The sequence below is a fragment of the Euprymna scolopes genome, chromosome 35 (genome assembly GCF_053919585.1).
Source record: "Euprymna scolopes isolate OS-2025 chromosome 35, ASM5391958v1, whole genome shotgun sequence".
In the NCBI taxonomy this organism is placed as follows: Eukaryota; Metazoa; Mollusca; class Cephalopoda; order Sepiida; family Sepiolidae; genus Euprymna; species Euprymna scolopes.
In genome coordinates this window covers 12,534,714-12,548,939 of record NC_136516.1, presented here as the reverse complement: position 1 = coordinate 12,548,939, position 14,226 = coordinate 12,534,714, and the positions used below count along the sequence as shown (strand labels likewise).

General features: G+C 32.4%; 1 protein-coding gene and 1 long non-coding RNA gene across 3 annotated transcripts in view; one reads left to right on the top strand and one right to left on the bottom strand.

Moving 5' to 3' along the window:
- LOC145259686 (junctophilin-1-like) overlaps positions 1–14,226 on the bottom strand; it is a 629,234-nt gene that overhangs the window by 331,964 nt on the left and 283,044 nt on the right. The window lies entirely within an intron of this gene.
- Positions 765–13,775, top strand: LOC145259687 (uncharacterized). The gene is made up of 2 exons (XR_013864182.1): positions 765–1,211; positions 13,627–13,775. It is a non-coding gene; the product is annotated as an uncharacterized LOC145259687 (long non-coding RNA).

The following is a 14,226-nucleotide window of genomic DNA, read 5'->3' as shown; positions in this document are numbered from 1 at the left end:
AAATAACACCCAAGATGAGAACAATAGTCCAATCAAAACAAGTAATATGAACAATCAGCCCTCATCTAAAAAATTCATAACTGTAATATCACACTTTTAACTTTTTATTGTTTTGATAATTGATCCAGTTTGCTGCCATTTCACGCAGGTGTCTGTACCAGATTTTTAACTTTTATTCAAATTTACCTTTTGATGCATTTGATAATTATTTCCTTGCTCTTGCAGGTGCATGCTTTTGTCAACATGATTTCTTGGAACACAACTTGAGTATTAAACAATATGTCATGTTCATAATTTTTATTCAAACGACATTTTGGCAAATTTGATAATCATTTTGTAGTTAGTATATATAATTTGAGAAGAGCGTTAGTTTATTGCTAACCGCCGGAGACGTCCCTACTGGACAATGCTGACGGGGCTGCCCAGGCATCTTTTTGCAGCCTTGAGTGCTCTTCCTCTAGGGCACTGGTTTTTCAAATCCCACATTCTAATCCTTGTGTCACATCATCTCACCGTGAGGGAGAAATAAATAACTAGTTTAGTTGCGCTTCCATATAACATCACACAGCTCACATATTCCAAATAGTTTCTTTTTTATTATTATTTATTTATTCCAAGTGGTATGACGTTACAGGCATAATTTGTTTTTTTAAGGCCATTAATATATAAGTATGATTGGGATTATAACATTTTTTTTATTTACTATTGGTTTCTTGTTTAATGTCAAAATAATTCACTGTTGCGGCTTTATGATATCGTAGCAATCACAGTTTATTTAGTATGAGTCGTTTGAAGAAAACGACAGGGAATAAAATACATTAAAATTATATTTTATCTTAAAGCGGAGAAAACATGGCGGCCGTTTCATATATTCATTGAAATTAATGTACATTGATATCTTTTATTAAGACAGAAATGTATAATACAATATTTTGAAGCAAACTTGAGATACAGCGAGGTATCTATTTACTTGTCCACGAGGACAAAACTAAACACTGGGTCGGGTTTCAATATGAGGGGGGGGGGGTAAACAACCCCCTCCCCCTCCTGCTAAAAAAAAACAAACAAAAACCCCTGGAGCACTCTGGAGTGGAACAAAAATAAAAATTGCTTCAGTCTACAAAGATTTATCCTTCACTGACCGAGAACAGAAAAGATGAAGCGTAACATCAGAACAGATACTACACTCTGCATTATTTATTAGCTAAAAGGTAACATTTTTATTTATCTGTATATCTATAAAAGTGAGAATGTGTGTATATGATGTGTGAGGACACTTCTTAACCTATATACTCAACGAATTTTTAATCTACAGACTTGAAATTTAGTATATAGCTTATTCAGTCATATGTAAAACTTTTAAATCCGTTTTCATCCGGTGAAAAGGGCTGCTAAGGGGTTAAAATTAAAAAATTGTTATGTGGGTGAGTCATCGGATTTTCTGTTTTTAGACTGTTTCACAAAGCGAATGCACGAATGGTTCATATGACAGATAACTTACGTTAATAATCAGTAAGTTTGAAAAACTTTTTAAAGATCGTGTCAAGTTGGGTTAATGGTTATGGTACTTGACTCATTGGCGTTAGGTTTTGGTTTCGATCTAAGCTCGAGGAAAATTTTTACTTACAAGAAGTGAGGTGCTTAGAAAAAAAAACATAATACTCGCATGCACATATCTCAGTTTCTTTCCGTTTATTTGTTTCATTTTTTTAAAGGAATTTAATATTACGTTTAATACCAGGAAACGCTGGGTATATCTGCTAGTATTGCAATACGGCTCTATCTGTTATTGAGTACTATCTTATAAACATTCGAATTTCATTGGATTAACATCCAGAAAACAATAACTATCCAAGTACTATATATATATATATATATATATATATATATATATATATATATATATATATATATATATATATACTAGCAAAAGTACCCGTCGTTGACTGGGTTCAAAAACAGCCTACAGAAAATGGACTCTGATTTATGAAAGTATGATAGGTTATGAAAAGGAAGGGTTGTAAATTTGGGTTGAATTTGGGGGTATCAAAACCAAAGCAAAATATGATGAAAGTAAAAATAAAATAGACAAACCCCATAATTTATTATACCATACCTGTTCACACTGAAACACTTATCACAATATTCTGTAGATCTATATTAAAAAAACCTTGTTAAACTTTGTGACATATTTCCATTCTTTGGAGACAGGCGCGAACGAACACCCCATGATTTTATTATACCATATTTCTTCAAACTGAAACATAATTATCAAAGTATACTTACGCAGATAGATATGAAAAGTCTTTATTAAAGTGTGTGCCTATTTCCATTCTATGGAGGCCAGGCGCGAACGAAGACCCCACAATTTTATTATACCATCCCTATTTAAGTTCAAACATACTTAGCAAAGTATTATTATGTACATCTATATCAAAAACACTTGTAAACTTTTTTTAAAAATTTTTTATTTCCATACTTTGTGGACCAGGCGCAAACGCAGACCCTACAATTTTAATAAACCACCGTTCTGCCAGATCAAACATACCCATTCCTGTGTCTCGATACATCTTCTATCATTATATGTAATCAGTTTTTTAAAATAGTCAACCATATAGGAGCCTATTCGTGACCACACACACACATTCAGCTTTATATATATATATATATATATATATATATATATATATATATATATATATATATATATATGTCATCCACATACAGTACTATATATATGTGTGTGTGTATATATATGTATATATATACATATATAATTATTTCCACAGCCAAACAACGTCGCAGCTCAGAAGAGCCATGACAGCCAACAATCAGAAGTTCAATACTCGAGTTTCGCCCTCATTTGGGCTCATCAGTTAGACATATCCGAACTCGCCGTTCAAAACATGCATGCAAGGCAAATACTCTGCCACATGAGCAAATGCGTCACACACAAGAAAGTCTCCCCATATATATATATATATATATATATATATATATATATATATATATATATATATATATATATAATTATAAGTAAATAATAATTATTCACTTTTATCTAAAGACACTAGTGTTTCATGTTCACGCAATCATCAGTGTAAAGTAACAATTTATTCATTTTAGTTATATCTCTGCAGACAGTAGCCATCTTTAAGTATTCTTAAAGGGGCTTGATAATATAGAAAAGAAGAATGATAAATGAAATAAAAACAAACGGATAAAAAACTTTAAATAAAATAAAAATAAAATAGAACAACAATAATAATAATAATAATAATACAAAATATACGAAAATAAATAATATAAGGTAAGATATATTCAGCATGACTATGATCTTTGAAACGATAAGGGACGGCAGAACGTGTCGGCTACATGAACCAAATGGTGTTTTTATAAGTTATCCCAAATGGTGTTTTTATAAAAAAATTTTTAAAGGTAAACACCTGATGACTACGACAAAATATACAGTAATGCCATAATTTTGCAAACTTGTTAATCGCGATACGAAACAATATTGCAATGGATTTCTTTTGAAGTATAATCACCAACTGAGAAAACTTGATATTTGTAAGTTGGAGAATTATTATAATATATATATATATATATATATATATATATATATATATATATATATATATATATATATATATAGTGAATGAATGACTTTATGATGTTGATCATCTTATAATTTATTGCATTTAATTCAGTTGACATTTACAATTCTTTACAGTAGCTGTTTCGTAGCGCAAAAGCAATCACTTAATTATTATATCAACTAGTGAATCTATTTTGCCCTTAACTCATCAGAAGAAATAGCAACAATCAATCCGGCAAAAGGAAATAAAGTGCGTTTTGACGTGACTTAAATCAGAAAATTGGAAGAGAAGCTGTAAATATCTTATAATCCATTACACCATTTTGAATTTTAGAAATAAAGTCACTAAACCCATCTATTCGTACTAATAAATTCTATGAATTTAGGAATATTCTGCCAAAATGTATTTAAGAATTAGTAAATTTACATTTACATTTATTTTTATTTATTTATTTTTTATCAATATTATTATCATCTATATATTAATACGATAGCATGTGTGTTCTTTTGTGTGCCACGCTTACATCCGGGTCGTTTAATTGTTATGTTCTTCTATTTCTTGTCATAAATAATTTTACCAAGAATTCTTCATAAGTTTTGGTTTCGATTTCGACTATAGCTGATGGCACTTGAATCATTTATTTTTTTTCATAAACTCAAGTCATATATATATATATATATATATATATATATATATATATATTTTCACAAGTTTTTATTTCGCTTTCGATTCAAGCTAATGCACCCAAGTCATATGGATATTTTTTTATTTTCGAAATCGCAACTTTATAACATAAAAATCGATAGAACATTAACTCTATAATAATATATACGAAATCTGCAAGAAATAAAATGTCATATTTAAGCGTACTTTACCGGGCGTTCGTGCTAGTTTAGAACTTGGCCTTTTGGTCAAGATCAAAGTGTAGTATCTGTTCTCCAGATGCTGCACTTTCATTTCTTGTTCTCTTTTGGTGGAGGAGCAGTCCTTCACGACTGAGACAATTTTTTATTTTTATTTTTGTACCTTTTCTCCACGTTAAAAAACGACCCTGGTGTCTAACTCTGTCCCGTGGGGAGGCATTGTAAATAGGTACAATAATATCAGAGCGTCTCCATTTACGCTGAACATCTACAGAATGCCATCATCAATATATTACATATGAATGCGTCCCCTGTGGAATTTCTACAGGTCCCACTAGTTATTATTATAATTATTATTTTGAAAGTAATATTTTCAAGCTTACATTTCACATAGTTTTATTAATTAAATATTCGACAATAAAAGCAATAAATAATACACATTTTTCGAACTAGTTACTTAGTTAGGTATAATTTTTGTTTAACATTGAATATATCCTAATTCCCTAATAATTAGGTTTCAGAGTTTCATAATCTCATAATATTTTCTTTTAGTTTTAATTAGATAAATGTATATTTAAGTGAAATCTAATTTTAATTTTACTTCAAGTTATTTAAAAATTATTAACTACTATTCCCTATTCTAATTTATTCTTTAATTTCTCCTCCACATCTAATTATAGAATATAGTTAGTTGTATGCTCTTTTTAAACTCTTTACGATTAAATACTACACTATGTGAGATATATTATACTTACCTTCATGGTTCATGTTAACTATTAATTTACATATATCTTGCCATCATATTTGCTATCATTATCTAAATTTGTTTGGCTTATTTAATTAGTTTATAAAGTTTTACCATTGTTATTCTGTTTATTTTTATTAACTTATTATATTTTATATAAAGTATTTATCTCCATAGAGAAGATACTTAAATTATCATGTTATAATACTTTCATATATTTTCTTCTAATCTATTCTTCAAAACATGTTATATTTAAGCCGAGTGGTTACTTATTACAACTAATTAAACCAGTTATAACTTACTGTTATAGAACTGAATACTATTTATATTAAATCTTATGAATTTATGAATTAGTTATAGAACTGAATACTATTTATATTAAATCTTCTCGCGATATTTTAAAATCAGGCAATACAATAGAGCAACAAAAATTCATACCCTTTCCTTTTATTATATATATATATATATATATATATATATATATGCATGTGTGTGTGCGTGTGTGTGTGTGTGTGTGTGCGTGCGCGCGCTCTCATGCGTATGCGTGCGTGTGTATTTTAATGGATAGAACATCGTTGATAATGGTTTAGGAGGCATAGGGAAAAGTGATGCTATAAATATCATCTTAAATAATCTTTACGCAGCATCCATCCAAAATGACACGGAACTCTGTATACGTGGCGCATACGGCTTCATGGATTATGTGAAATCAATTAACTTAAATGCGGATCCGCGTGCTATTTCCTCGGATTCGCGTTATATGTGCAAAGGAGTTTGAGACGCTTGCCTAAACTCTGAATACCCAATCTTCAATATGAATACACGAAGCACCAACATCTTCGGAACCCGGTGGGCATCTTAAGACAAATCGATTATAAAATATTGATTGATGGTCGGCGTTCTATCTAGTCGGCAGATCTAAGTATCAAAGAAACAGTGTTCATAGGTAATAAACATACATCATATTTAAATATGCGCTCGGAAGGGGGGGGTAAACACAATCTAATACCTAATAATAATAATAATAATAAGAAGAAGAAGAAGAAGAAGATGTCGAATAACCGAGGAGGGTCAAGGATGATGGAAAGACCGAGGAGAGCACTGACCAGACCTCTGCTGGACAAGTGCAAAGAGAACTGGGACCTTGGGGAGACTTAATGCCACTCAAATTCCAGTGGAGATCAATGGACGCTGCTAGCGAAAGATCGATGGTGGGCGGCTGTTGCGATAATGCAAATTCATCTACAAATGTTATCGAAAGAGGTGGAGAGAACTGGAAAACTGGGGAGACTTATTGTCACCCAGCTTCCAGAGAGCACCACAGGCTGTTTTCAACGAGAGATCCTTTATGACCTGTGTGAAAGCTCCTTGTGAGCCGCCAATAATAATAATAATAATAATAACAATAATAATAATATTATTATTATTATTATTATTATTATTATTATTATTACCAAGAAATAAACATCCCGCCAAATCGTAGACTTTGCTGTTCTAGCTGACCACAGGATAAATACCAAAGAAAAGGAAAAATGGAGCAAATACACAGAGCTAGCCAGAGAGCTGAAAGGGATATGGATGATGAAAAAAATCAAGATAGTACCTATAATAGTAGGAGCACTAGGAACAATTCCGAAAAACTTTGAAAAAGAATGGAAGAAATTGAAATCAGAGTAAATGGCTGAAACAATACAATGGACAACAATAATGAAAACGGCTGAAATATTAAGGAAAACCCTTGAGTGCGGAGACTAATACACGAGCCACATGTGTGGGGCCAGACGAACTGCTGCAAAAACAAAACACAAAGCGGTACATGGAACGAAGACCAATGAAGCTGTATGTTCTCTATTCCTTCTCCCATTACCCAATCACTGCCCCTCCCCAAAGGAATGATGCCAAATAGCCGAGAAGGCTCAAGGAGGATGGAAAGACTGAGGAGAGAGCGCTGACCAGAATACACAGACCTCCACTGGACAAATGCCAAGAGAACTCGTACCTTGGAGAGGCTTATTGCCACTCAAACTTCAGTGGAGACCAATTGCCACTGCTAGCAAGAAAGCAATGGTAAGCGGCTGTTGTGATAATGCAAATTCATTTGCAAATGTTATCGAAAGAGGTGGAGAGTACTGGAAATCTGGGGAGACGTGTCGTCACTCAGGTTCCAGGGAACACCACAGATTGTTCTCAAGGAGAAATCCTTTATGACTTATATGAAAGCTTCTTCTGAGCGAATAATAATATAGACCAAAGGATTCTGAAGGAGGTCAAAAGTAGAAAAGAGAACTTAGCCATGGCATGGATCGACTATGAGAAACCATATGATAGAATCCCACAAGCATGGATAATAAAATACCTGAGAATGTACAAAATATTAAGTAAGATAATCAATTTGATAGAAAATACAATGAGAACATAGAGACTTGAACTGACAGCTGAAGGACAACACATAACTGAAATCAAAATACAAAGAGAAATCTTTCAAGGTGATTCTCTATCAGCATCACTGTTTATTATAGCCAGGACGCCCCTGAATAATATACTAAGAAAACGCCAAGCCGGATACAAGTTCACTAACACAGAAGAAAGAATTGACCACTTAATGTACATGGATGACCTGAACCTGTCTGCAAAACCAAAGACAGAAGTAGAAACGTTAATAAACACGACCAGAACTTTAGCCAGGATATCCGTATGGAATTTGGTATGGAAAAGTGCGCACTGCTGACCTTGAGGAGGGGAAAACTGGGAGCAGCAGAAGGTATGATACGCCCCAATCAAACAGAGATGAGGGCACGAGGTGAACATGAAAGCTACAAATACTTGGGAGTGCCGGAAGCAGACACCATCAAAGCAACGGAAATGAAAGAGAAAATTGTAAAGGAATACCTCAGAATGACAATAAAACTTCTCGAAACTAAACTATATTGTCTAAACCTAATTAAAGGAATAAAAACGTGGGCAGTGTCACTAATAAGATACTCCTCAAGCTGGACTAAAGAAGAACTAAGGAAATTCCACTAGAATACGAGGAAACTCATGACGACGCACAATGCACTACACCCAAAGGATGATACTGACCGAGTATATGTGAAAGGAGAAGGCGGAAGACGAGGGCTGGTCTGTATTGAAGAGTGTGTAAATAGCATGAAAAAGAATGCGAAAAATACATAATGCAGAACACTGAAAGAATAATTACTGCAACAAGAGACACGGAAGAAGCAAACAAGATAGAAAAAGAGACGAGAAATAAAACGAGGAAAGAAAAATGGGACTAGAAAGAGCTACACGGATGATTCATAAGGACTACAAAAGAGACTAACAAAAACACCTAGAAATAGCTACAAAAAGGACACCTAAATAGATAAACTGAATCACTAATAACAGCTGCACAAAATAACGCAATTAGAACCAACCACATCAAAGCAAGAATCGGCAAGACACAAGAAAACAGCAAATGCAGACTCTGCGCATAAAGAGACGAAACAATAAACCATATAAGTGAATGCAGTAAACTAGCCTCAAAAGAATATAAAAATAGACACAATCAAGTGGGAAAGGCAATACATTGGCAATTATGCAAACAATTGCATCTTAAACACACAGACAAATTGTACAAGCACAAAACGACAACAGTACAGGAAAATGAAAGTCACAAGATCCTATGGGACATCGATATACAAATGGATAAACCATCCAAGCAAGAAGACCGGATGTCATAATAGTTAACAAGAAGGAAAATTCCTGCCAGATTGTAGATTTTGCCGTTCCAACAGACCACAGAGTGAAAATCAAGGAGATTGGGAAACACAACAAATACACAAAACTGGCCAGAGAGCTCAAAGGGATTTGGAAAATGAAGAAAATAAAGGTAACACCACTAATAGCAAGAACACTAGGAACGATACTGAAAAACTTTGAAAAAAAGAATGGGAGAGATTGGAATCTGAGTGATGACCGGGAAGATATAACGAAAGTCAAGAATGAAAACTGCAGAAATATTAAGGAAAAACCCTTGAATGTGGAGACTAACACCACACATGGACTATACGCAAACTTGACACAGAAACGACTACAAATGCAAAACACAAAGGAACATCATATGGAATCATAAAAATTGAAACTTTATAATTGTAAGACACTGCCCCGCCCCCCCTTTTTTTAAGTGTCACCATAACGGGCACCACACCAAATAATGAAGGCCAACGAGGGTGGAAAGACCGAGGAGAGAAAGCACTAGTCAGACCCTCTCTGGCTGAGTGCAAAGAGCATTAAGACCGTAGGAAGGCTTATTGCCACTCAAATTCCAGTTAAGACCAATATATTTTCACACAGACACACACACATACATACATCTATGGTCCTGGATATGACCTTAAACTATATCCAGTGGTGAGGCCCCAGATTCCGGGCTTTGGGGAGTGTGGAGCCACCCTTTAATTACCATTGCTCCCCGGTCCACTCTGACCCGGAGTGGTAGTACCTGTTAGGGTCCCAACTATAGGTTAAATAGAAACCGACTTGAGAACAACAAATATATTCTATTAAAAAATTTTTCTTTAAAATCTTTGGATTCGGCATTAAATAACCTGAAAAGGGTTGATATGCCGTAAAACAAAAACAATCATACATACATCTAGTGTTTTATTTACAGATTAAAATATACTATTAAATCAGGATTCAAAATTGTAGAATCCTTTTTATTAAAGCTAGTTTAACTGGTCGGGATAAAGCGAGAGAAACTTTCATAGTCGTCTGCAAGAGTTTTTCTAACACTGCCGAATTAAAATCAATTTTTTTAAGAAATATTTTCTATCGAATTCGTTTTCTTTATGATATGTAATAAGAAAACATTTAAAAATTATATAAGACAATTCTGAAAAAAAAAAGAAAAGAATTCTAAGTAAAGACTATATTTAAAAAAATATTTTTTTTATTATACAAAACTTTTTGAAAAAAAAACATTTAAGGTTAAAATTATTTTTTATCTAAATTTTTGAAATATATTTTTATATAAAATCATTCTGGAAAAAAACAAAAAAACAAAAAAAAACATTTCAAATCAAAGACATATTTTTATTACAAGATATTTTAAAAAAAAAATTAAATAAAGACCAGTAAAATATATTTTGATTATAAAATATTTTATTAAAAATAAAGCTATTCTTAGGAAGAAACACTTCAAAGTAAAAACTAGAGCGCTTCTACACAATTGGGACGAAATTTCGGAAATTGTAAAACTGAATTTCACATGAAAACAACGGTATCTACGTATTCCTCGTATTTTTAAGATTATTTTATCCAAAAATCACGAAAATCGATAAGGTAGAAAATTATTTATTAAAAAAAATAAAAAAATAGAATTTGAAGAAAACGATCGTAAAACACAGGATAATTCGAAAGGGAGGTAATTTCCCGTTTTGATTTAAACAAGATGGCAGCAATTTTTCACTTGCTAACACGATTAAAGTTGTTTTATCTAATGATTCAAGTAATCAAGGTAATCTCGACTGCATAATTTGGAAGCTACCATTGTAACTTATTAGAACTGACTAAAAAAATCAGTTGAAACCATTGTTTTTTTTATTTGAAAACTCCATTTATCGACTACAAAATCTCGTCCCAATAGTGTAGAAGCGCCAAAACTAGTTTTTTTTTTAATGTAAACTTTAAAAATTAAACTAGAATTACGTAAACATTAATCAGAAGGAACTTTTATTGATATACACCGACATGACTCCGCTAAACAGAAAGCGGAAAGTCAAACTGACATTTAAGTTTTTAAGTTTATTTATTAATCCTAACCAACTTCTCCTTTATATAATTGGTTACAATTTCAAACGTTTTTGTTTTTATTTATTTATTTTACTCACGTTCACTCTAAACAAGGCATATCGCCACTTGCACATAAGAATCTACTATTTGAGACTATGCTTAGGGAAGATGAACAAGATGTTTGTTTACATTACATTTACACTTTTGCATATCAGTATAGACAGGGAAGCAGGTAGCAGGAAGGGGATTCCAAAGTCTAGTTGTTCGAGGGAAGAAAAGTAGAAAGCTTTCTGGCATTTAGGGACCTCAACAGTGAAGGGTGAGATTTTGTTGCTAAGCGGGTTTGTCGGCGATATGTACGTCGAGGGGGCACGGGTGTAATGAGTTCATCAGAGCACATTCCATTAAAATATTGCAGTGATGGGACTTCACTTGCAGATAAAAAAAAAAGTAATAATAAATAGGGATAAGATTACAATCAATTTACTTACATTTTTCTAATTCAACTCTGAAAATATTCAATCCCAGATTAGAAATGTCAACTTACCTGCAAAAGAAAAAAAAGAAAGAACAAAATTAATTGCAATGTTTTTTCCAGACTTTATTAATTCAAAAACAACAAAAGATCCACACACACACACACACACACACACACACACACACACACACACACACACACACACACACACACACACACATAAATTTTTTTTTTTAAGTTTGTTTTTGAAATGTCGTTACTTTCAATGTATACCGTTTTCGTTCAACGGGTCTAGATTGTTATTTTAAAACCATTCACCGTTAATTTAGAGTTAAGCTCAATGTGTCTATTTAATAGGGACAGAGCATATATAGTGCAAAATTTTGTTGAAAATTCAAAGACTCACATTTTCTTTTTTATAACCTTTGTTTATTTCCTGGATTTTTTCATTACAGCTGTTTCATTAATGAGTTGGCAATTTTACGATTACGATGACCAAAAGATGGAGGAAGTGAGGAAGCATGGCTGTGGAAATCTTTTTACCCGAATACGATGTCCAGCATGTTAAAAATATACCATTTGTTGTAAAAAGTTAATGGATAAACATCTGAAGAAGTTGGTGGGGACAGGATATTTTTACGGAAACATAAATCGTAAAATTGCCAACTCATTAATGAAACAGCTGTAATGGAAAAATCCAGGAAATAAACGAAGGTTATAAAGAAAACGTGAGTCTTTGAATTTTCAACAAAATTTTGCACTATATATATATATATATATATATATATATATATATATATATATATATATATATATATATATATATATAGCGATAGGAGACGATTGCAATATTTTTCCTGGTTCTAATGCAATTCCCGATTCCGATCGTTTATAAATATCTAAATATTAAACTATAAAAATGGTTATATTGTCCGGATTAAAGTAAAAACAGATCTTACATGTGTGCATATTTTCTTAAAGATAAAAACGCACTTGTGAGTGGGTGATCTTTAATATTACTATCAGGAGTGAAATATTTTTCTTAAACAAAAAAAAAAGCATTAAATAATTAAAAGAATCGTTTTGACATCAGGAAATAAGCACAATTTTCCCCGATTCTGATACCGTATTGTTGAATAAGCATATTTTTCCATAGACATATATGTCTATGGAAAAATATTCTTATTCAATTATATTTGATCCTTTATACCAATCCTTTTATTTATGAAGCTCAACGTAACAGCAGAGCATATACAAATAAATGACAAAAAGTCTACATTCAAAATTCCAAGATATTGCCCATCTTACCGTTTATTTCTTTCATCATGCTGTCAAGAATTGAACATTAAACTGTAAGATAGACAACATCTTGGAACTTGGAATATAGACTTTTTTGGACAATGTTTGAACACTTTATTCACATACCTATCTTAGCAGTTGCTGAATAGCTGACTGTTGTTTAAAATTTGGCATGTGGCAGTTGCTAGTCTAGCCGCACTGATGAACTATGATACAGCGAAACAGTACTGTATGTAAATGACTATATATATATATATATATATAAGTTCTGAAAATATATATGGCAATTAGGCTATACAGAATATTCCGCGTTCCTTCTCATGAGAATTTGTCAGGCTTATGCAAAAAGTTGTGGTTATCGCGTGTTTATATATATATGCACATGCTATTGAGTTTTTGTTAGCTAATCAGCTTTCTAGTTGCCACCGCGCCCATTCTAATCAGCCAATGGGCAGGCACTTACAGGACGAAGGCACAGTTGACATCCGGTTTATCCCTTCTCATTGTGTGTTTATGGGAAGGGTAGATATTCTTTTGTTGTAGTAAGCTGGGCTACTGAAATTGTGTATGAGGCATCTTTAATTCTTTAAAACAGATAAACCTGGTAAAAAAAAAAAAACGAAACAAAACAGGACAAAACAAAAACAAAAACAACGAAGATGAGAATAATAGTCCAAATAAAATAATAATAATAATAATAATAATAATAATAATAATAATAATAATTTAGTCCCAAACTTAAAAATATACATTCATCAGATACACCTTTGTTTCAACTTTATACAGCGTGTCCCAAAAGAAGCTGACGATTAAATAAAAATTCATATTTTTCTTTTATTTTTTATATTTTTCTTTTATTTTTTTTAGATCATCTACAGTAACCCTTCCAAGGTGATCCGGAGTCGTTACACTACCGAGGAGTGGATATTTATTGTAGAGTCGTATTTTCGGTTGAATTAGTCAATATCAGAAACTCAAAGAGAATTTCGACGAAACTTCAACACAAGAAATTCCCCTACTCCTAATGCAATAAAATCAGCCACAATAAATGTCCTTAAAAACAATATAAAGAAGGAAATTAAGGCCATAAGCCCTGAAACATTAAGTGCTGGACAATGCCCTGCAGAGAGCACAAGAGTGTGAAAATGAAAATGGTGGACATTTGAGTAACATCATTTTTCATAACTAAAATTAGACCTTGTGAAAAACATACCCTAGATTAAGTTGTGTAAATAAAATTAGAATAAGTAGACTATGGTATCTTACTATATCTCCAAAAATCACGGAGAGGCTCCTCTACCTACATATGAAAATTGGTAAGCATAACTTAAATATTGAGGAAGTTAATCAAATTTTAAATCCGTCAGCTTCTTTTGGGATACCATGTATTTGGTTATACTCGGTGAAATATGAAACCTGACTCTACCAAAATGGCTTCTCTGCTCAAATACCTCAGGATCTAATTCC